This window comes from Sturnira hondurensis, unplaced genomic scaffold (assembly GCF_014824575.4).
Source record: "Sturnira hondurensis isolate 20B ecotype Veracruz unplaced genomic scaffold, ASM1482457v3 Scaffold0013537, whole genome shotgun sequence".
Classification (NCBI taxonomy): domain Eukaryota; kingdom Metazoa; phylum Chordata; class Mammalia; order Chiroptera; family Phyllostomidae; genus Sturnira; species Sturnira hondurensis.
The window spans coordinates 2258062-2283072 of record NW_028086168.1 but is presented as its reverse complement, the minus strand read 5'-3'; the positions used below and the strand labels follow the sequence as shown (position 1 = coordinate 2283072).

General features: G+C 36.4%; 1 protein-coding gene and 1 long non-coding RNA gene across 4 annotated transcripts in view; both read left to right on the top strand.

Annotated features, from left to right (window-relative positions):
- The window catches only part of RNF13 (ring finger protein 13), a 123817-nt gene that overhangs the window by 94698 nt on the left and 4108 nt on the right, over nucleotides 1-25011 (top strand). The window lies entirely within an intron of this gene.
- On the top strand, nucleotides 6269-19926 carry LOC118997927 (uncharacterized). The gene is made up of 3 exons (XR_005068770.1): nucleotides 6269-7269; nucleotides 13716-13722; nucleotides 19913-19926. It is a non-coding gene; the product is annotated as an uncharacterized LOC118997927 (long non-coding RNA).

The following is a 25011-nucleotide window of genomic DNA, read 5'->3' as shown; positions in this document are numbered from 1 at the left end:
TAAAGAACATAGTTTGCATTAGAGTTCCCTCTTTGTGTCGTCCAATTCTATGCATTTTGACAGATGTTTAATGTTATTTAGCCACCATTAAAATGTTGTAGAGAATAGTTTTACTGCTCTAAAAATTGCTCCTCCCTTCCCTTCCTCAAACCACTAGCAATTACTGATCTTTTTGCTGTATCTGTAGTTTTGTCTGTTGTAGAATGTCACGAAATAGCAATATGCATTTAAGGTTTTTTCATTGCTTTTTTGTGATTTGAAGGCTCGCTTTTTTCTTTTGCTGAATAATAATTCCATTGTTTGGCTATAGCAAAGAATGTTTATTCCTTTCACCTATTGAAGGGCATCTTGTTTGTTTCCAGATTTTGGCAATTAATAATAAAGCTTCAATAATCTTTGTATGTACATTTTTTATGGACACAAGTTTCCAGCACATTAGGGTAAATACCAACGAAGATGATAGCTGGATTATGTGGTAAGGCTATGTTTAACTTTGTAAGAAACTGCTAAACTTTCTTCCAAAGTGGCTATACCACTTTACATTCCTAACATTAATAAATGAGAGTTCTCTCCAACATTTGGTGTTGTCAGTGTTTTGTATTTTAGCCATTCTAATGGGTGTATAGTGATATATCATACCTTAATTAGATATAATGTTGGGCATCTTTTCATGTGCTTATTTGTATTTGCCATCCATACATTTCCTTTGGTAAGATCTTTTTGAATTGGGTTGTACAGTAGCCTAAATGTTTGTATCCCTCCAAAATGTGTATGTTGAAGCTATAATAACCAATATGTTGATATTTAGGGATAGGACCTTTGGAAGGTAATTAGGTTGTGAAAGTGGGGCCCTCATGAATGGGATTAGTGCCTTCATAAGAAGGCATGCTAGAGATATCTCTCTGTCATGTGAAGATGTACCACAAGAAGGCAGCCATCTGCAAATAAGCAAGAGAGGTCTTACCAGGAACTGAATTGGCCAGCCCAGCCCCCTGAACTTGGACTTCCCAGCCTCCAGTAGTGTGATTAGTAAATATTTGTTCTTTATACCATTCAGTCTATGGTATTTGTTATAGCATCCCAAAAAGACCTAAGACAGATTTTTGGTTATCTTATTGTTTTAAGAGTTCTTTGTATATTTAGGATACCAGGCTCTTGTCAGATAAGGCTTTTGCAAATATTTTTCCCAGTGTTTGGTTTGTCCTTTCATTCTCTAACAATGTCGTTTTTCAGAGTAGTTTTTAATTTTAATGAAATTCATCTTACCAATTTTTTCTTTCATGGATCATTCTTTAGTTTTTGTACCTAAAAACTCATTGTCAGACCCAAGGTCACCTAGATTTTTGTGTTATCTTCTAGAAGTTTTATAATTTTGCCTTCTATGTTTAATTCTGTGATCCATTTTTAGTTATTTTCTGGGGATGGTGTAAGGTCTGTGTCTAGATTCTTTTTTTAATATTTCTTTTTAGTCTGATATGTATATAACAAAATATGGCATTTTAACCATTTTAATTCAGTGGTATTAATGATATTCACAGTGTTTTTGCAAACATCACTACTATCTATTTCTAAAACTTTTCGTTGCTCTAGGAACTCTGTACTCCTTAAACAATAACATCCTATTTCCAGCTCCCCCCAGTCTCTGGTAACCTCTAATACACCTTTCATCGTTATGAATTTGCCTGTACTAGATATTTCATGTAAGTGAAATAATACAGTATTTGTCCTTTTGTGTCAGTTTATTTTACTTAGCATAATATTTTCAAAGATTATTCATGCTGTGCTATATTTCAGAACTTCACTTTTTTTTATAGCTGGATAAAATTCCATCCTAGGTTTTTGCCATATTTTGTTTGTCCATTTTTCTGCTGATGGACACTTGGGTTGCTTCTGCCTTTTGCCTGTTGTGAATAATGTTGAAATGGTAATTTGTAGCCCTGGCTGGTGTAGCTCAGTGGATTGAGCACGGGCCTGCGAACCAGATGATCGCGGTTCGATTCCCAGTCAGGGCACATGCCTGGGTTGCAGGCCAGTTCCCGGCAGGGGACACACGATACATTGTGTGTCCTCAGCAGAGGCAACCATACATTGATATTTCTCTCCCTCTCTCCTTCCCTTCCCCTCTAATGATAAATAAATAAAATATTTTTTAAAAAATGGTAATTTGTGTGGAAATGTATTTGTGTGAGTTCCTGAACTCAGTTCTTTCCAAGAGTGGTGTTACTGGGTCCTATGATAATTCCATGCTGAACTCTTAGAGGACCTGCCATACTGACTTCCACGGCTACTGCACCATTTTGCAGTCCCAGCAGCAGTGCACAATGGGTCTTGTTTCTCTAATCTTTGTCAATGGCCTTTAAAAAACAACAGTTTTTAATTATGTTGAATTCAAATTTCTCTATTCTTTTTTTGTTCATGCTTTTGGTGTCATAATTAAGAATACATTGCCAACTCCAAGGTAATAAAGATTTACCTCTTTTTTCTTTCTAAGAGTTTTATGGTTTTGGCTCATAATAGGTCTTTCATCACTTTTGAGTTAATTCTTTTTAATATAGTGTGAGGTAGCATTCTGACTTTATTCTTTTGCATGTGGAAATGCAGTTGTTCCAGAACCATTTGTTGAAGAGACTGTTATTTTCTCATTGAATAGTCTTTCACCCTTGTCAGAAATATTGGCCCTAAGTGTATGGGTTTATTTCTAGACTCTTATGTCTATTCCATTGGTCTGTATGGTACTGGCATAAGGTGATGTGAGGTACTAGCCTTATGCCAGTACAACACACTGTTGGTTACTTTAGATTTACAATACATTTTAATATTGGAAAGTGTGAGTCCTCCTACTTTGTTCTTTCTCCAAGAGTTTTGGTTATTCAGGATCCTTTGCAATTCCATTTGAATTTGCAAATCAAGTTTTCTATTTCTACAAAAAAGGCTATTAGAGTATTAATAGTGATTGTTATTGGATTTTTAGACTCCTTAGGGAATATTGACATCTTAACAATATTAAGTCTTTTAATCCATAAACATGGGATGTCTTTCCATCGACTTAGGTCTTCTTTAAATTATTTTATCAATGCCTTATAGTTGTCAGTGTACAAACCTTTCACCTTTGTTAGATGTTTTCCTAGGTACTTTATTTTTTTTAATGCTATGACAAATAGAATTGATTTCTTAATTTTCTTTTTGAACTGTTTATTGCTGGTTTATAAAGAATCCCAACTGATTTTTATATGTTGATTTCGTAGCCTGCAACTTTGCTGAATTTATTAGCTCTAGTACCTTTCTTGTGTATTCTTTGGGATTTTCTTTTTCTTTAAAATGTATTTCATTGATTATGCTATTACAGTTGTCCCATTTCACCCTCTTCATTCCCCTCCATCCTGTACACCCCCTCCCATCCCCATTCCCCCACTTTAGTTCATGTCCATGTGTCGTAAGTTCTTCAGCTTCTACATTTCCCATACTATTCTTGCCCTCCCCGTGTCTATTTTCTACCTACCTGCCATCTATGCTACTTATTCTCTGTATTTTTCCCCCTCCTCCCACTCTCCTGTTGCTAACTCTCCATGTTATCTCCATTTCTGTGGTTCGTTCCTGTTCTAGTTGTTTGCTTACTTTGCTTTTGTTTTAGGTGTGGTTGTTAACTAATTGTGAGTTTGCTGTCTTTTTACTGTTCATCTTTTTTATCTTCTTTTTCTTAGATAAGTCCCTTTAACATTTCTTGTAATAAGGGCTTGGTGATGATGAACTCCTTGAATTTGACCTTATCTGAGAAGCACTTTTTCTGCCCTTCCATTCTAAATGAAAGCTTTGCTGGATAGAGCAATCTTGGATATAGGTCCTTGTCTTCCTGACTTGGAATACTTCTTTCCAGCCCCTTCTTGCCTGTAAGGTCTCTTTTGAGAAATCAGCTGACAGTCTGATGGGAACTCCTTTGTAGGTGACTGTTCCCTTATCTCTTGCTGCTTCTAGAATTCTCTCCTTCATTTTAATCTTGAGTAATGTAATTGTGATGTGCCTTGGTGTGTTCCTCCTTGGGTCCACCTTCTTTGGGACTCTGAGCTTCCTGGATTTCCTGGAATTCTATTTCATTTGCAAATATTGGGGAAGTTCTCCTTCATTATTTGTTCAAATACGTTTTCCACTTGTTGCTGTTCCTCTTCCCCTTCTGGTACCCCTATAATTTGGATGTTGGAATGTTTAAAGATGTCCTGGAGGTTCCTAAGCCTCTCCTCATTTTTATGAATTCTTGTTTCTTCATTCTTTTCTGTTTGGTTGTTTCCTTCTCCCTTCTGTTCCACTCCATTGATTTGAGTCCCAGTTTTCTTCCCATCACTATTAGTTCCCTGTGTATTTTGCTTTATTTCACTTAGTGTAGTCTTCATTTTTTCAGCAAATTTGCAACCAAATTCAACCAATTCTGTGAGCATCCTGATTACCATTGCTTTGAACTGTGCGTCTGATGGGTTGGCTATCTCTTGGTCGCTTAGATGTATTGGCTCTGGGGCTTCGATCTGTTCTTCTATTTGAGCCCTTTTTTTTTTGGCAGGGGTGGGGAGTCTGGTCACGCCTGTTACATAGTGAGAGGTGGAGCCTTCGGTGTTCACCAGGGTGGGGCAACCCAGTTGCTGGGCTGTGGCACTGTATGTGGGGGCTGTGTCAGAGAGGGGACAATGGCACTTGCTCCGCTCTCATGTTTCAGTCCCTTCTGCCACTTTCCACAAATAAACTGGGCCCTTCTGCTGCTGGTTCCCGGGTGGGTGGGCTTGAGTATGTTCTAGGACCCTGTGGGTCTCTCCAACAAACTCTCCTGTGAGGCTGGGAGTCTCTCCCAGCACCTCAACCCCCACTGGTGTTTTCATTCGGTGCTTTTAGGCTTTATTTCCCGGCACTGGGGCCCTGGGATGCGTGGTCTGTCTCGCTGCCCCGTTTTCATCTGGTTTATCTGCATGTGAATATGTGACTGTGGTCAGCTAGTGGCCTTGTGTGCCTCACTGGGTCTGCCCATTGCCCCCAGATGCCTGGGGTCTGCCAGCTGCTGCCTGCACACCCAGGACACCAGCCACTGCTTTTTCCTGCCGACTCCACCCCTCTTACCAGTATGGATGAATGGTTGTCAGATTTCCGTATAGTTCAATTTTCTGTCAGACCTGGTTGTTTTTTTGATTCTAAATTTTTGTTGTCCTTAATTTTGGTTGTGCGAGGGGGCACAGTGTGTCTGTGTATGCCTCCATCTTGGCTGGACTCTTTGGGATTTTCTTTGTGTAGGATCATGTCATCTGTGAATATAATATTACTTCTTCCACTTTGAATTCCTCTTACTTCTTTTTCTTTTTAATTGCTCTGAGTAGAACTTCCAGTAAAATGTTGAATAGCAGTGGTCAAATTGTACACCCATGTCCTGTTCCTAACTTAGGAGGAAAGCTTTCAGTATACTAGGGTATTAGCTATACAATTTTCAAAATGCCCTTTGCAATTTTGATAAAGCTCTCTTTTATGTAGATTCATTTTTTTGGTTTGTCCAGTTGTACTGGGACCATTTGTTTAAAAAAAAACTGACTTTTTTCCCTTGCCCTGTTGTCAAAGAGCAATTAACTATTTATGTGGATCTACTTGTGGACTTCTTGTGTTGCCCCATTTATCTATATGTCTTTTCTTTCACCAATCCCATACTGTCTTAATTATTATAGCCTTATAGTAAGTCTTAAAGTAGAGTAGTGTCAGTTCTTCAACTTTCTTATTCTTCTTCAATATTGTATTGGCTGTTTGGGTCTTTTGCCTTTCCCTATAAACTTTTGAATTGGTTTGTCAGTATCCAATAAAGAAGAAACTTCTGGGATTGGGATTACTGTATTTTGCCATGTATAATGCATGTATTTCTTAAAAGATTTTATTTATTTTTAGAGATAGGGGAAGGGAAGGAGAAAGAGAGGGAGAGAAACATCAATGTGTGGTTGCCTCTCACATGTCCCCTCCTGAGGACCTGGCCCATAAGCCAGGCATGTGCCAACACTGGGAATCGAATCAGTGACCCTTTGGTTCGCAAGCCTACGCTCAATCCACTGTGTTACACCAGCAAGGGCTATAATGTGCACTTTTATGCCCAAATTTTTGAGGATAAATAAGGGTGTGTATTTTACATGGGAAGTACTAATTCTGTATCTATATAAATGTTTTTAATTGTTTTATTTATGCTTGTAAGTTAAAAGTGTAACTCTAGAAAACAATATCAATATCCATATGCAAAGTAATACCTTGGAATACAATAATTGCTTTTGTTGAATTTACAAAACACTTCCATTGAAAGCAGTTTCAGCCAATGATTCAACAAAATGAAATGAAGAGCAACATATTGTCATCCACAGAGTTAAATAGATGATGCCAACTATTAGCCACTTGATAAGACAGATGATGTCGACTTTATTACCTTAGGGTGAACAGTGAAACATTTCTTTTCATGCACTTTAGGTGAGAGAAATTATTGAAAAATCCCTTGGAAAGTGTCAAAACATTTTTCTTACACTACAAACTCTGACCTAAAAGTTACTAAATATGCTGAAAAGCATGGCAACAGAGCTGCTGTGAGACATTTTGGACATCCTCCCACAGAGAGTGTCATCAGATTGTGGAGGCAACAGGATGAAGAACTTCTTCAGAGGCCAAGACAGAAGAAGGCAATGCAAGGGAAACCTCCAAAGTGGCTAGACGTGTGGAGCAGGAGGTGAAGACCTGGATTCTGGAGAAGCATCCAATTGGGATCTCTGCTTCACCCAAGATGATACAGAAGAATGTAAAAGATCGCATGAGAAAAAAAACATTGACGATATCTCAGAGACACCTAAATAGTACTTCAACTTTATGAAGAGAGGAGGTTTGAGTGTAAGGACATGATGGAAACTTGCCCCAAAACTTCCAGCAGCCTATGAGAATCAAGTTTGGAATTTCATCTTAGATTATTAGTCTTTGAAAGACTTACAGCTTTGAGCTGTCCCAAATCTCCAATATGGATGAGATCCCACTCATATTTGATGCGCCATCCAACAGAACTGTGGACGTCAAAGGGAGCAAAGACTAGCTGTTAAAACCAGTAGCCATAAGGAAACACATTTTACTGTTCTCATCTGTTGTGCAGATGGGACAAAGCTACCACCTATGATCATCTTTAAAAGAACAATGTTTCTGAAAGAAAAGATTCCAAGTGGAGTTATTGTCCATATGCATGAAAAAGGCTGGATGAATGAAGAAGGCATGAAAATCTGGTTTAACAAAGTATTGATATTTTTTTAATTACTGATTTTTTTAGAGAGAGGGAGGGAAAAGAGAAACATCTGTGTATTGTTTCACCTGTTTATGCGTGCACGGCCTCTTTTATGTGTCCTGACTGGAGACCAAACCCACAACCTTGGCTGATGAAGAGCAACTGAGCTACTAGGCCAGGGTCTAGAGATATTAATATTACTAATCTTTTCAAAGAACCAGCTTTTTGTTCTATTGATTTTTCTCTATTGATTTTCTATTTTTAATTTCATTAATTTCTGTTCCACTGTTTGTTTCTTGTTCTTTCTTTGTATTTAATTTGCTCTTCATTTTCTAGTTTCCTAAGGTGGAATTTTAAACTATTGATTTTAGATCCTTCTTTTTTTCTGATATGTATTTCTCCTGACTGCATACCATAAATTTTGGTAAGGTTTGTTTTTATTTAATTAAAATATTTAAAATTTTCTTTTGAGGTTTCTCCTTTGATCCATGTGTATATTTTTTAATATCCAAGTATTTGGGGATTTTCAGCCCTCTTTATGATTTTTAATTTAATTCCATTTTGGTCTGAGAGCAGACATTGTATAATTTCTTTTAAATTTGTTTAGGTGTGCTTTATGGCTCAGAATGTAGTCTGTCTTGGTGCATGTTCCATGTGAGTTTGAAAAAAATATATGTAACAGGTCCTCAAATAAGGTCATTTCATTATAATGTTGATGAAATGCCTTAGGAACTTAACTCTTGTTTATAGCCATTAACTTATAGTAAAATCGGTTTCTTTCTATGTCATTTCAGTTAAAGTAGCAGAACCTATCAAAGTTAAGTAAGGACTTACTATATTCTGCTTCTAGTTGGGTGAAATAATCTGTATGCCAATTTTAGCCAGTTGATTGATGTTGCTGTTGAGTTAAACTATATCCTTAATGGTTTTCTGCTTACTGGACCTGTCCATTTCCGGTAGAGGCATGTTGAAGTCTCAAACTATACTACTGTAGTCGCCGCTTATCCACAGTTTTGCTTTCTGTGGTTTCAGTTACCTGTAATCAGCTGTGGTCAAAAATATTAAGTGGAAAATTCTGAAAACAAACACTTCCTACGTTTTAAATTGTTCACTGTTCTGAGTAGTGTGATGAAATCTGTGCCATCCTGCCTATGACCTAAGTCATCCCTTTGTCTGGTATATCCATGCTGTACACACTAACTGCCAGTTAGTCACTTCATAGCCATTTCAGTTACCAGGCTGTCATGATACGGCAGTGTTTGCATTCGAATAACCCTTATTGAGGGCCCCAAAGCACGAGAGTAGCAAGACTGGTGATTTGGGCATGCCATAGTTTAGACATAAAGTGCCTCCTTTAGGTGAAAAGGTGAAAGTTCTCAAAGTTTCCTTTATAAGGAAAGAGAAAAATCATGTGTTGATGTTTGCTAAGATCTACAGTAATTTCTACCCATGAAATTGTGAAAGAAAAATTAGTGTGAGTTTGCTTGAGATCATTTTACAGTATATTGTTATAGTTGTTCTATTTTATTAGTAGTTATTATTGTTAGTCTTTTGCTGTGCCTAATTTATAAATTAAACTTTGCCATGGGTATGCATGTATAGGAAAAAATACTGTACATATAAGACTTGGTACTAGCTGAGGTTTCAGTTATCTAGTGGGGGTCTTGGACTGTATCCCCAAGATACATCTATTTCTCCTTGCAGTTATGTGTAGTTGTATGTATTCTGATGCTCTGTTTTTAGGCACATACACTTTAAGGATTGTTATGTCTTCTTGGAAAATTGACCCTTTTATCATTATATAATTCCACTCTTTATCTATGGTTGCTTTCGTTGCTCGAAAGTATGCTCTGTCTGAAGTTAATGTAGCTATTCTGCTTTCTTTTATTAGTGTTATTATCACGTGTCTCAATCTATTCAGTGAGCTATGACAAAAATACTGTAGAGTGTGTGGCTTAGCGAACAGACAATTATTTCTCACAGCTATGGACCCCGGGAAGCCCAAGATCAAGGTGCCAGCCATTTGATACCTGGTGAGGGCCTGCTTCCTGGTTCATACATAAACTATCTGTTTGTTCTCCTCACTGGCAGAAGGAGCAGGGGAGCTCTCTGGACTTTCTTTTGTAAGGTCACCAGTACTAGTCATGAGGGCTCCACCCTTATGAACTAATTGCCTTCCAAAGCCCACCACCCTCAAAACCATCACATTGGCAATGTCTTCAAATAGGAATGGCTGGGGGGAGCACAAACATTCAGTCTGAAGCATCATGGTATACCTTTCTCCATCCTTTTAATCTATATGTCTTTATATTTAAAAAGAGTTTCTAGTAGACAGCACATAATCAGCTCTTCCCTGTTTTTTGGTTCGCTCTGATAATTTCTTTTGGTTGGTGTACTTAGACCATTGACATTTAAATTGGTTATTGAGCCCTGGCTGGTGTGGCTCAGTGGATTGAGTGCTGGCCTGTGAACCAAACCGTCACCAGTTCGATTCCCAGTCAGGGCATATGCCTGGATTGTAGGCCAGGTCCCCAGTAGGGGGCATGCAAGAAGCAATCACACACTGATGTTTCTCTCCCTCTTTCTCCCTTCCCCTCTCTCTAAAAATAAATACATAAAATCTTTAAAATTAAAAAAAAAGATTATTGATGTAGTTGGACTAATATATTTGGATATATAATATGGATAAATAAATAACACATAATTTGTTACTGATTTTTTGTTGTTCTTGTCCTCTTTCTTTGTTTCTTTCCTTCCATTTTTCTGCCTTTTGTGATTTTAATTGAACATTTTATATGATTTGGTTTTCTTTCTTGTCTTAGTTAAGTAATTATTCATCTTTTAAAATTTTTTCTAGTGACTGTCCTAGAGTTTGCACTGTACAACTAATCCAAATACAAATAATGTACTGCTTCACAGTAGTGATGTATCTTATAGTAACAAAATATTTGAGACCTTACTTTGAATTCATTTGGATGTATACCCAGAAGTGGGATTGTTAGATTATGTAATAGTACCATTTCTAAATTTATAAGGAACTTTTTCCTGTTCTCCATAATGACTATGCCATTTTACATTCCCATTAACCATGTGCAAGTCAGTCCTTGCTGACACTTATTTTCTGTTCTTTTGATAGTAACCATCCTGACTACTGTAAGGGGATATTTCATTGTGGTTTGATTTACACTTTTCTTAGGATCAGCGATACTGAGTATCTTTTCATGTGCTTACTAGCCATTTGTATATCTTCTCCGGTGGAATATCTGTTCCTTTACCCAGTTGTTAATTGGGTTATTTTTGTTGTCATTGTTGATTTATAGAAATTCCATACATATATTTTGGATATTAATTCCTTGTTAGATTGATGTGCAGTTATTTTTTTTTCATTCATAGGTTGTCTTTTCACTTTGTTTCCTTTGACACACAGAACTTTTCCAATTTGGTGTAATTGTTATTATTTATTTTGTTGCTCATGCTTTTGGTATCACTTCCAAGAAATTACTGCCAATCCAATGACCTGAAGTAGTTCCCCTGTGTTTTCTTCTAGCAGTTTAATTGTTTTAGGTATTATGTTTAAATATTTAAACTCTTTTGAGTTAATTTTTATGTATGGGTCAGTTTCATTCTTTTGATGTCATAATAATGCTAGCCTCTTAAGAGGATAAGTTGGGAGTATTTCCTCCTCTTTGATTTGCCCGAAGAGTTTGAGATACAGTGATGTTTATTCTTCTTTAAGTCCTTGGTATAATTTGCCAGATAAGCTATGTAGTCCTGGGTTTTTCTTTGCTGGGAGGTTTTTGATTGCTTCTTCAGTCTCTTCTCTAGTTATTGATCTGTTCAGATTTTTTACGTCTTCATAATTCAGTCATGGTAGGATTTATGGTTCTGGGAATTCATAAACATTTTCTCAGTCATCTAATTTATTGGCATATAATTATTCATAGAGGTCTCTTTTAATCCTTTTGATTTTTGTGACATTAGTTATAGTATCTGTTCTTTCATTTATAATTTCAGTTACAAGTCTTCTCTTTTTCTTAGTTACTCTAGCTAATGGTTTGTCAATTTTGTTGATCTTTTCAGTAAACCAACTTTTAGATTCATTGGTTTTTTTTTCTGTTCTTTTTGATTTTCTATTTCATTTATTTCTGCTCTAATCTTGGATATTTCTCTTCTTCTGATAACTTTAGGTTTAGTTTGTTCTTCCTTTTCTAGTTCCTTGAGGTGTTAGGTTAAGTCTTAATAAGATCTTTGTAAAATACAAGCATTTACTGCTATAAATGTCCCTTAATACTGCTTTTGCTGTGTCCCATAAGTTTTGGTATGTCATGTGTTTGTTTTCATTTGTTTCAAGATATTTTCTAAATTTCTCTGTGAATCCTTTTTTTAACCACTAGTTAAATTTAAGGTGCATTATCCATGTTTATGGATGTTTCTGTTTTCCTTCTAATGATTTCTAGTTTCATTCCCTTGTTTTGAAGAAGGTAGTTGGTATTATTTCAGTCTTCTTAAATTTGTTAATATTTGTTTTGTGGCCTAATATGTGGTCTACTGGGAGAATGTTCCATGTGCTCTTGAGAATGTGTATTCTGCTGTTGCTGGGTAGAGTGCTGTGTATATGTGTTTGGTACAACTTGCTGGGACCATCACGAAGTGGGGTCGACAGGAGATAAAGAAAGACACAACACAGATAGTTTAAGGAAAAGAGGGGACCAGGTGGGACATTGTCCTCTGATGGAGAGACAGTGAGCCCTGAGCATGGTCTCCGTGTTTATTTTATAGGGGTAGTTTAGGTACAGCTCAGGGACGTTTTGCAAACTTAGGGAGATGCTACAGGCACAGATTGTTCCGTTCCCAGGCTATCTAACTGGTACATATGTCTACTGCAAAAGTTACAGTGCATACAGCTGAAGCTTGCAGTTATCAATCTCCTGTTTAACCCCCGCGGGTCCCAGCTGTTGTTGCTGCTGCCTTGATCCGCCTTGCAGATGCAAGCAGTCAAGTACAGCTTTGTTAAGCACTCAGCCGTGGCCATGATGCCAGCCTTCACCATCCTCCACACAGTTGGTCTGTAGTTTTGTTCACATCTGTTTCCTTATTGAACTGTGTTGTTTCCTATCCATATCTCAGAGTGAGGTATTGAAGTTTCTCACTACTGTTGTGTTGGTGTCTCTTTCTCCCTTTAGTCTGGCAGTGCATGCTTCATATATTTGGGTGCTCTAATGTTAACTTGTGTATGTGTTTATAATTGTTATGGCTTCTGGGTGAATTTACCCTTTATCATTATAAAACATCTTTGTCTCTTGTGACAGTTTTATCTCAAGTTATATTGGGTTGGCCACAAAGTCCATATTGTTTTTTCCATAAAATAAAGACAAAATTGTCCTTTTTTATTTTCACCAGTAACTTTATTGATTTGGATAAGTCAGCTGTCTACCGCATGGTATACTAGTGACTGTTCTCAGTTAATGTCTCCGTTTGATTGCTAACAACTTCAACTGATCTTCTTAACCATGGAGCCTCATCCAGCAAGAAATCTCCAGCACAAAACTTTGCAAGCCACTTTTGACACATTCGATCAGTCACAGCACCTTCTCTGTACATTGAACAAATAAAGCATACTATGCTGAAAATGTTTAGTATTTTCTTCCATTTTCAATAATAAAGTGGCTACAAAAATTAACCAATTTTGATGTTTTTGTAAAAAATGCACAGTGATACGATAGCTGTCACAATACAGTCAATAAAATCATTTCAAATGAAGTTAACAACAACTAAGCACTACGAGAGCCATCTTTTGGAGAAAACAGAATTCTTGGCTAACCCAATATTCTGTCTGAATAAGTGTGGCCCCTGCTGTTCTCTTTGGGCTCCTATTGGCAAGGAGTATCTTTTTCCACCCTTTCAGTTCTACCTTATATGTGTAGATTTACAGTGATCTTTAAAATAATTACTATTGCCATGTGGTTGTTTTCTGTCTTCCAGCTTTTTTTGCATCTTGCTGTCTTTGTGTTTTGTTGATCTTTTTGCAGTGACATGTTTTGATTTCTTCTCATTTGCCTTTGTGTATATTCTTTTGATATTTTCTTTGTGGCTGCCATTGCAATTACATAAAATATCTTCAAATTAAACAATCTCTTAAATTGATAATGTCAATCATATATAGAAAGTATACCTTTACATCTCTGCTTCCTCTCATTTTGTTATTGAGTACACAAATTGTTTTTAAATTGCATATATCTATTAACATTGATTTATAATTACTTTATAAGAAAATTGATTATACCAGGTTTATATGTGATTTACTCTTCTAAATTGCAATACTATAGGATTCCATATTTGACTGTGTATTTACTTTTACCAGGGAATTTTATATTTTGAGTTGCTATTATTCTTTTGCTTCAACTTGTAGTACTATCCACAGCATTTCTTGTAGCATCCAACTAGTGGTGATGAACAGTTCTTTTGTTGTTGTTTTTTCTTTGTTTTTAATCTTTCAAGGTGTTAAATTCTCCTTTTCTTTAAGAAGAATTTTGTATTTGCTTTAGTATTTTTTAAATTATATTTTATTGATTATGCTATTACAGTTGTCTCGATTTTTCCTCCATTGCCCCCCTCCACCCAGCACCCTCACTCCCTCAAGCAGTCCCACCACATTGTTCATGTCCATGGGTCATGTGTTCTTTGGCTACTCCATTTTCTATACTCAACTTTACATTCCCATGGCTATTCTGTAACTACCTATTTGTACTTCTTAATCTTCTCACATCTTTACCCATTCTCCCCCTCTGCCCTTCCATCTGGCACCCATCTGGCAACTAACTTCTTTTCTCTTGCTGCTTTTAAGAGGGTCTCTTTATCTTGAACCTTTGCCATTTTAATTATGATGTGTCTTGGAGTGGGCTTCTTTGCAACCATTATAATTGGGACTCTCTGTGCTTCCTGGACTTGCAGGAAGTCCCCTGTTAATTCTTCTTTATTTCAATTAGTATATCCTTTGTGTCTGACTGAGTCCTTTTTATGCTCCTGAGGCCCTAAGTTCCTTGAGCATCCTTATAAACAGTGTTTTGAACTCTGCATCTGATAGATTGCTCATCTCCATTTCGTTTAGCTTTTTCTGGAGTTTTGATCTTTTCTTTCATTTGGGCCATGTTTCTTTGTCTCCTCGTTTTGGCAGCCTCTCTGTGTGTTTGTTTCTATGTCTTAGGAAGAGCTGCTTTAATTCTGTGTCTTGGTAGTGTGACCTAATGTAGTGGGTGTGCTATAGGGTCCAATGGTACAGATTCCTTTGTCATCCAACCTGTGTATTCGAGGTGTGTCCTTTGTGTGGGCTGAGTACACCCTCCTCTTGTAGTTAAACCTTGGTTGGTGTTGGCAGGTGGATGAGAGGGACTTACCCAGGCCAATCAGCTGTAAGGACTGGCTCTGTGTGACCACTTACCACCAGCGTCTGCCATCTGTGGAGAATCAGCTGCCAGGGTCAGGGCGGTGGTTCTCTGGTGTGGTCTGTAGCTGTCTACTGGGTACACTTGTGATCTAAAAGGAGTTCCTTTTTATGTCCAAGCCAGGCTCCACCTGTGTTTTGCTGGGGGCACCCTGCCTGAGTTATAAAGCGATCTGAAATGGCTGTTACTTGCGCTTGGCTTAGAGATTCCCAGGCAAAGCCAAATTGTGACTCTAATCTGGCTGCTGCTAGGGCTCACTAAAGCCAGCTATTGTTTGTTTGATAGGATTTAGGTACCATGACCAGCCATTCTTATGGAAAAGCAGCTTGGGTGGGCCCATAAGTTGGGTGAGGCAGAGCCTTTGGGGATCTGTTTCCAAAGTGGGCCAAACAGTGTTAGCTAGGTTGATGGAGTCTCAAATATGGCACCATCTTGCTGGCTCTGTGGGGGAAAGGTTTAGCAAAGGGACAATGGCTTCTGCTCACCTTGATGCCAGATGCTTCAGTTTCTCCCTGTATACCACTGGTGCCTTACAAGCTGCTACTCCAGTGCTGGAGTCCAGAGAGAATGAGTCTGAGTAAGTGAGTCCATTTTGGGGTACTTTAAGAGGACTGCTTGGGGCTGCAGCAGTTTCTTCCACTGACTCAATCCCCACTGGTTTTTGCATCAAGAAGTTGTGGGACTTACCTTTCTGGCATTGGAATACTGGGTTGGGGGCCTGGTGTGGGTTGGACTCCTTGTTCCTGAGATATCCCTCCTGAATTCTTATCCTCATGGGTGTAGGACTAACCTGTTCCATACCTGTGTCTCTCCTACTAGTCTGGATGGATGTGGTTTCTTTAATTTCATAGTTGTCAGACTTCCAATCAACTTGATTTCATGGTTGTCAGACTTCCATTCAGCTAACTATCTGATGTTCCTGAATGATGATTATTTTATACTTTAGCTGTAATTTTGATGTGATTGTGTGAAGAAGCAAGCCATGTCTGTGTATGCCACCATCTTGACTAGAAGTCATTGGTTATAGTATTGTTTGGCAGTTAGTGTCATTCAGTACTTCAAATATATCATCCCACTCCTTTCTAGCCTGCAAGGTTTCTGCTGACAAATATGATCTAAAAGGAGTTTCTTTGTATGTAACAAGTTGCTTTTCTCTTGTTACTTTATCTACGACTTTGGTCAGTTTAATTATGATGGGTCTAGGAGGGTCTTTTTAAGCTTATCCTAGAGTTCTACGGGCTTCTTGAATTTGTAAGTCCATTTTCTGTCATCAGATTTGGGAAATTTTCTGCCATTATTTTTTCAAATAGATTACTTACCTCTCTTCCTTTTCCTTCTAAGACAACCAAAATGCTTATCTTGTTCAGCTTGATCGTGTCCCATAGGTTCCTTAGGAATTCATAATTATTTTCATTCTTTTTTATTTTTGTTCCACTGCCTCAGTAATTTCAAAAGTTCTGTCTGAAAATTTGCTGATTGTACCGTCTGCTTGGTAAGGTCTGCTGTTGAATCCCTCTATTAAATTTTCAATTCAAGTATTGTATTTTTCAGTTCCAGAATTTGGTTCTTCATAGTTTCTCTTTGGTATTATTTTTTATGAATAGTTTTTCTGATTGTTATTGTCTGTCTGTGCTCTATTTTAATCCACTAGGGATTCTTTTAACAATACTTGTTTTTTCTTCCCATTCCCCAACCTTATCCACCTTTGGCAACCATCAGCTTGTTCTCTATATCTATGGATCTATGTTTTAGTTATTTTTTATACATTTTTTAAGACTCCACATATAAGTGAAATCATACAATATTTCTCTTTCTCTAATTTAGTTCACTTAGTGTAATACCCTATAGGTCCATCCACAGCAGTAGTTTACCCTTCTCTGATGGATCTAACAATTATTGTTGATTTTTTTAGTTTCCTTAGCTTTTTACTTGTTAGGACAGAATGGTGGCTTTCAAAGCTCCTTCCATGCTGCACCAGAAAAGCTCCAATAGATTTATTTAAATCTCAAATTTGTCCACACTGAACCTCTAGCAACTTATCAGTTAACAGTTTATGTTTTTCTACCCTGGTTCTGAGTCTCAAGATTTGTTTGCTCCTGGGCTTCTGCTCCAGTACATTGTGATTATATCAGCCAATCTGTTCAATTTGGGGGCAGCAGTTTTCTCTGGGAACTCAATCCTTCAATAGGTCTTAGAAGAGTTGTTGGTTTTCAGTTTATTAGCTTTTCTTTGTGAGTACAAGACTGACGACTTCTGAGCTCTTTAACATGCCAGAGCAGTAACTGGAAGTCTCCACCATTTCCTCCACCCTTCTTCCTTTTCTTTTTCATAGCACCTTGGTTATACATGTCTGTTTCTCAAAGATCATTTGTTTACCTGTGAGTGAAACTACTAAGTCATAGAGTTAGTGCACTATGCTAAAGTTAGTGCACTATGCTAAATTGATCTCCAAAATGTTTATATCAACTTTCCCACAAGAGATATATAAGAATTCCTGTTACTTTACAAATTGCCATGTCAATCAGGATCCTTAAAAAGTTTTGGGGGCCCTGGCTGGTGTAGCCCAGTGGATTGAGCGCGGGCCTGCGAACCAAAAGATCGTGGTTTGATTGCCAGTCAGGGTGCATGCCTGGGTTTCAGGCCAGTTCTCAGCAGGGGACACATGAAAGGCGACCATATGTTGATGTTTCTCTCCCTCTCTCCTTCCCTGCCCCTCTAAAGATAAATAAATAAAATCTTTTAAAAAAAGTTTTAGGTCTGATCACACCCACCTGCTTTATCTGAGGTGTTCATATACTATTTTAGTACTAACAGAACTATTTGTTAATATTACTGATTTATACAAACTGCTTTAAAAAATGCACTTAAAAAGTACTGTCCTTAAGTAACTTATACAGAAACTTACACAGTAAATTTCTGATTTAAACATCTATTCACGCACTAAGTAAAGACATACTGGAGACTTTCTGTGCTCTAGAGGTAGCATTCTACCAAAACATTGGGGATGCACAAGTGAATCTATATCAAGAAGGAAATGTGTAACATAGCTTTTTTAAATTGCTAATACATAAAATGAGATAGGCCTCACATATTTAAATCATTTATTAGTTTACCTCTTAAAGATATTTTTCTTCTCATAATTACTTTTAGTTTCTACGGAACATTCCTACTTAGCATGGCACTTAGTAGGAACTCAGATATTTGCTCATTGCTCTGAATTGTATTAAATCATAAACTGCTTAAATTCAGTTACCCTGGTCCTAAAAATATTAAACTAACCATCAGCTGTCAGAATACCATACCTCTTCTAAAATACCCTTATTGTATCCACTGACAGTAGTTTTTAATTTGCATAGATGATTTTTTGACAATACAAGTTTTGTTTTCAGCATACCTTTGATTACTCCATTGTAAACCAAATTATGAGAAAATTTAGAACCAATCATTAAATAGATTAATTTCCTCTTAAAAATGGCAGACTAAATACATTTTGATATTTATTGTCTAAAAAAGTCATACTTTTTGTCATCAATATGGAAAGGATAAAATCAAAGTGGTTTCCCCCACATGAACATAGAATTGGAGACTATTTTAAATTTTTTAAAGTTATTCCTTTCCCAAAACCTTACTTAATTTTTTTTCTAAGTCAAGATGCTTGGTGTACATGGTCTTAGAGTATGAAAAGCCTGTTAACCTGACCACTGTGTAAGGATAATGACAGTGTTGAAAATTGATGATCTTTATGCCTTTTCAGTTTAAGGACTGAATTAATCCAGTTTATCAAAAAGGAATGCCACCCACCTTTTCTTACTTGTGGGAAGTTATCTTGCCAAGAATTCTGAACCTAGGCTGCAACATACAGTCATGAAGGTTGTACATTGTGCAGCTCTGGGAAGTTACCATTCATTCTTCCTAATCAGAGGTTTTTATATTTGTGATATTTTTTTGGTAGATAGCAGTAAACTGCCTTAAGGAAGTGTGGGTTTCCCCCCTCAAGTTTGCATAAAGGTACAATTGAGCCAGTAGACTTTTTGATCTGAACATCGAATGATTAATGTAATGCTCCAGCCATCTGAAAAAGCAGTCATGCATGCAGGCACCCAAATCTGAAATGTAGATGCATTTATAGGACAAATCATCCAGTTTATTTTACAACCAACTAGACAGAGAGAGGACGGCTCTTTTAGATTAAAAGAAACTTAGAAGTCATCATCCCAAACATACAAACATCAGATGCAACATTTAGATCCTAGTTAGAGTAAATCACCTGTAAAAAGACAGGTTTGAGACAATTGAGGAAATTTGAATATGCTTTGGGTAGTAGATGATACTAAGAAATTAGTGTTCATTTTGTTAGCTGTGATAATAGTATTATAATTGTTTTTTAAAGTCCTTATGTATATTTGATTCTTTTTACAGTCACCTTTGTGACACAAGAGTTGTAATAAATATTAGCCCAACCTAGTCAATAGGCAGAAGTCATCTAGAAGAAATTCTGTTTTATTCAAAGAGATGCAGGTGCAAAACTTCCTCCACTTTAAACCCCAGGTGTACCTTACCTGAGGCTGTTCAAGTTTTTTGTTTAAATCCCTTTATGTGAAACGAGCAAAAATAATTATTGAATTAGAACACAAAATACTTAAGTATGTACATAAACTTGAGGTTGTAAGTTGGCTGTGGAAGAGTATTGTACACCAATTTTCTAGTGGCCTGAAAAGGAATAATCAAAGGACATGAAAACCTCAGTAGTTAGTTCGAGGAAATGCTTTTAAAGTACTTGAGGTCTGGCGACATTTACCATTCTAAAATCCATTTAAATTTGATTTTTCACTTCAGGATCATGAATCTTTGAACCTATTTGGTTTTCTATTCAGAAAGATTTTGGGTGCAATTATAGTTTATCTGCATAATGCATTCAAGTTAGAACCAATCAAAGGTAATATATAATGTCAATTTAGAATACAGGGAAAAGTTAGGTTTAAAAAAAATTTAACCAACTGGCCCTGACCAGGTAGCTCAGTTGGTTAGAGCATTGTCTCAATATGCCACAGTTGCGGGTTTGACTCAGCCAATGAATACATAAATAAGTGGAACAACAAATTGATGTTTCTTTCTCTCTCTCCCTTGCCCCTTTGCTCTCTCTAAATCAGTATTAAAAAAATTAAAGATAAGAATATTACCCCAGTTGTAATTTGGTCAGTGCTAATACCAGCACTTAGGCTTGGATTTTAAGTTGGTTATATAGATTTATTTATGGTCTATAAAGATACCCTTTTTATTCTCTCAGTTAGTGAGGTTATTCCCACAAACCACACTACCCCCCAAAAAACTACCAACATAATGTTCTTTCCTTCAGTGGAGTCATTTGTTTACTTACTGTGCAGGCCACTCTCATTTCATCATCAAAATGTATAAGAAATGTTTGACTCTTAATTAAACTTGTAGAATATAGCTGCTATTTTGTAGCATCCTGAACAGTTTATACAAATATAAAACTATGGGAGACAGGGATGAAAAAAAAATCTGGTTTCCATGTGTGACAGTCTGAAGACCAAAAGAGTGTTTTGGTTTATGAATTGGAAACATTTTAATTTCTGTTAAGTGGCTGCTTAAGAGTATTTCTTAACTTCTTTCCCTTTATACACTATGAATCAAGGGGGATTATTTAATTGTGAAATTCTGAGTGCATGCACTAGAAGTTAATACCGCACGTACATGGACTTTGGAGTCTGACAGACCTGGACTGGAAGTGTGGATCACCCATTTATTGACTGAATGACCTTGTAAGAGTCTCATAACTTGTGTATTCACATCTCTTCATGTGTAAGTGTGATGAACAATACCTGCTTCATTAGATGGATGCGAGGTATAAATTAACATGAAAAATGCTTATAACAGTGCCTGGTACACAGCAGCCGGTCAACAGATGGTAGCAATTAATATTACAAAAACAAAACAACCCCTTAAAACCATAAATAATATATTAGTGTCATCAAAATTAAGTCATTAAACATTTCTTTTATGATGAAATAAGAGGCTGCCAAAATCATAAAGCAGCTTAAAATATGTAACTTTATAAATATTGCACTTGTAATTTCTAATAACCATAAGATTAAGTTAGTTATATTTTTGTCTTAGAATGTTTTGGTTGAGATTTGGCATTTAAAGTAACAGAAAGAGGATTATTTGTTATGCATGTTCTAGTATACTGTAATAGTTTTGAAAAAAGTATGCATAGATAATAATAGAAAAAATCCCAATTTAATTGTTGTAATTTTCTTATAGTTATAGATGCAACTATTAGATGATTGAAAACATGAAAGGAAGTATAAAACACTTCTATGGGTACTCATCACTCCAGTAAGTTACAGCACCAAACCATGGAAGTCTTCAAAGAATTCATATAGGCTTAAAATGTAATGGAAATGTTAGTGTTAGGGGAATCTCTAACAATTTGGAAACATTTATCAACAAACCAAAAAAATTTTGACTTTTGGAACCCTCCCACAGGTATAGCCTGTACTCAAACCTACAGAAACCACTAACTTGAGGCCCCACCACAAAGTTGGTCAGCATTGCCATACATTCACCATACTTTGGGAACATGGTTATCTTAAATATTCCTAATTACCTTACTGACCTTCACCTTGGTAGGTCTTTCAGAAATGTGATTAATAGTTAAATGATTTAAATATTGCCAGCCATTTCTAGCACATATGAAATAATAATAGCCTTTTAGTTGTTTTCTTGGTCCTGAAGGAGGAAGCTTGCTTAATTTTTTAAATAATTTTTTATTATAGTTTTTTCCATTTCCATTTATACCTCTTATACCCTTTTCTACCTTCATCCACTCAACCTCCCCCACAATTACCCCACTGTTGTCCATATCTGTGAGCCCTTTTTCTATGTAATTGACCTCTCCACCCCCTAAACCGTCTAGCTATCCCCACCCCTACCCCCAGAGCTCTCTCTATATGCTCTCAGCCTGCTCTCTATCTATAAGTCTGTCTCTGTTTTCCTTGTTAGTTCAGTTTGTCCATTAAGTTCCACATATGAGTGAAATTATATGGTATTTGTCTTTATCTGGCTGACACATTTCACGCAGCATACTGAAATATCTATGCAGTCTATCCATGCAGTCACAAAATGTAATTTTTTTTATGGCAGAGTAGTATTCCATTGTGTAAATGTCCAATAGTTGATTTTTTGCTGAAGGACCTTAAAAAAGTTTCTTTATTTTTAGACAGAATGGAGGGGAGAGGGAAATATCAATGTGTGAGAGATATGTCAATCAATTGCACTTGTATGCCCCCAGATGGGGATCTAGCCTGCAACACAGGCATGTACCCTCACTGGGAATCAAACCAGTGACCTTTTGGGTTGCAGGCCAGCACTAAGTCCACCTAGCCACACCAGTCAGGGCTTCTTTTTTCCTAAGACTTTAAAATAATTATTTATTTAGAGAGAGGGGAAGGAAGGGAGAGAGGGAGAGAAACCCATAGTTGTTTTATCCACTTACCTACCAATGGACACAGGCTGCTTCCAAATCTTGGCTATTATAAAGAATGCTGCAACAAACATAGGGGTGCTTATATTCTTTCCAATTAGTGTACTATGTTTCTTCGGGTCAATCCCTAGAAGTGAAATCACTGGGTCATAAAGCACTTCTGTTTTTAATTTGAGGTAACTCCATACAACTTTCTACAGTGGCTGTACCAATGTGCATTCCCACCAACAGTGCACTAGGGTTCCCCTTTCTCTACATCTTCACTACCACATTGTTTGATGATTTATTGATGATAGCCATTTTGACAGGTGTGAAGTGACACCTCATTGTGGTTTTAATTTGCATTTCTCTGATGATTAGTGACATTGAGCATGTTTTTTATGTCTGTTGGCCATCTGTATGTCCTCTGTGGAGAAGTGTCTATTGGAATTTTTTTGGTGTTGAGTTTTATAAGTTTTTTATGAATTTTGGATATTAATCCCTTATCAGATGTATTGGCAAATATGTTCTCCCACTAAATGGGCTTATTTTGTGGATGGTTTTCTTTGCTGTGCAAAAAACTTTTTTAGTTTGAAGTAGTCAAAACTAAAAAGCTTACCTTTTCTTTTGTTTCCTTTGCCTAAGGAGATATATGAGGAAAAAAATACTGCTACAAGCAATGTCTGAGATTTTACTATGTTTTCTTATAGGATTTTTATGGTTTGGAGTCTTAACATTTAAGCCTAATTGAATCCACTTTGAATTTATTCTTGTGTGTGGCATCAGAAGGTGCTTTGTTTCACTTTTCTGTGCAATTTTGTCCAAGTTTCCCAACACCATTTATTGAATAAACTTATCTTTAGTCCATTATATGTGCTTGCTTCCTCTGTCAAATATTGAATATAAAAGTGTGGTTTTATTTCTGGGCTCTCTATTCAGTTCTGTTGATCTCTGTGTCTGTTTTTATGCCAGTACCATGCTATTTTTATTACTGTGGCTTTATAATATAGTCTGATATTAGGTAGTGTGATTTCTTAAACTTTGTTCTTTCTCAAGATCACTGTTTCTCTTCGGGGTCTTTTGTGGTTCCATGTAAATTTTTGAAATATTTATTCTAGTTCTGTGAAATATGTCCTTGATATCTTGATAGGAATTGTGTTGAATTGATAGATTGCTTTGGGTAGTACAGACATTTTAATGATGTCAGTTCTTCCTATCCATGAACATGGTACATGCTTCCACTTATTTGTATCTTCTTCATTTTCTTTCTTTGGTGTCATACAATTTTCCGAGCACAGGTTTTTTACATCCTTGATTAAATTTATTCCTAGGTACTTTATGCTTTTTAAAGCGGTTGTCAATGGGATTGTTTTCTTAATTTCCCTTTTTATAGTTCATTTCGGTATATAAAAATGCAGCGGATTTTTGTTTATTAATTTTGTATCCTGCTCCTTTAATGAATTCATTTAACAGTTCTAGTAATTTCTTCATGGAATCTTTAGGATTCTCTATATACAGTATCTTGTCATCTGCAAATAATGATAGGTTTACATCTTCCTCTCCAATTTGGATGCCTTTTATTTCTTTTTGTTTGATTGCTGTGGCTAGGACTTCCAGTACTATGTTGAATAAGAGAGGTGAAAGTAGGCATCCCTGTCAGGTTCCCATTCTTAAGGGGAATGTTTGTAGTTATTGCCCATTGAGTGTGATGCTGGCAGTGGGTTTGTCATATATTATGGCTTTTATTATGTTTAAATTAGTTCCTTCTATTCCCACTTTACTGAGAGTTTTTATCATAAATGGGTGCTGGAGTTTATCAAATGTTTTTTTCCTGCATCTATTGATGTTATCTTCATCATGTGGTTTTTAACCTTTGTTTTATGTGGTTTATCACATTTATTGATTTGCGAATGTTGTACCTATCTTGCATTCCTGGAATAAATCCCACTTGATCATGGTGCATGATCTTTTTGATGTATTGCTATGCTTAGTTTTCTAATATTTTTGGGGGGATTTTAGCATCTGTGTTCATCAAGGATATTGGCATGCATACACACACACATATATAGTAAGGCCATGTGTGTGTGTGTGTATGTGTATGGCCTTACTATATATACATGGAATTTTCCATGGAAAATTTACATGGAACCACAAAAGGCCTCAAATAGTAACAGTGACCTTGAGAAAGAACAAAGTTTGAGGATTTGCACTACCTAATATCACACTACATTATAAGGCCACAGTAATATATATATATATATAAGGCCACAGTAATATATATATATATAATATATATATATATTTAATACCATATATTTTTANATATATATATATATATATATATATATATATATATATTACTATAAGGCCATATATATACATATATATATGCATATATATTTGTAGTGTCTTTATCTGGTTTTGGAATTTGGATAATGCTAACCTCATAAAATGAAGCTGAGAGTCTTTCCTCTTGAATTTTTTGGAATATTACTTGAGGAGAGGTGTTAGTTCTTGGAATGGTTGATAAAGTTCGCCTGTGAAGTTTCTGGTTCAGAGCTTTTGTTGGCAGTTTGACTAGGTGTAATCTGTCTATTCAGATTCTCTGATTCTTCCTGATTTATTTTGGGAAGATTGTATGTTTTTAGGAATTTATCCATTTTATCCATGTTGTTCAGTCTGTTGACATATAGTTGTTCATAGTATTTTCTTATAATCGTTTGTTTCCTTGGTATCACTTGTTATTTCTCCTTTCATTTCTGATTTATTTTATTTCTCTTTTTTTCTTGATGAGTCTAGTTAAAGGTTTGTCAGCCTTGTTTATC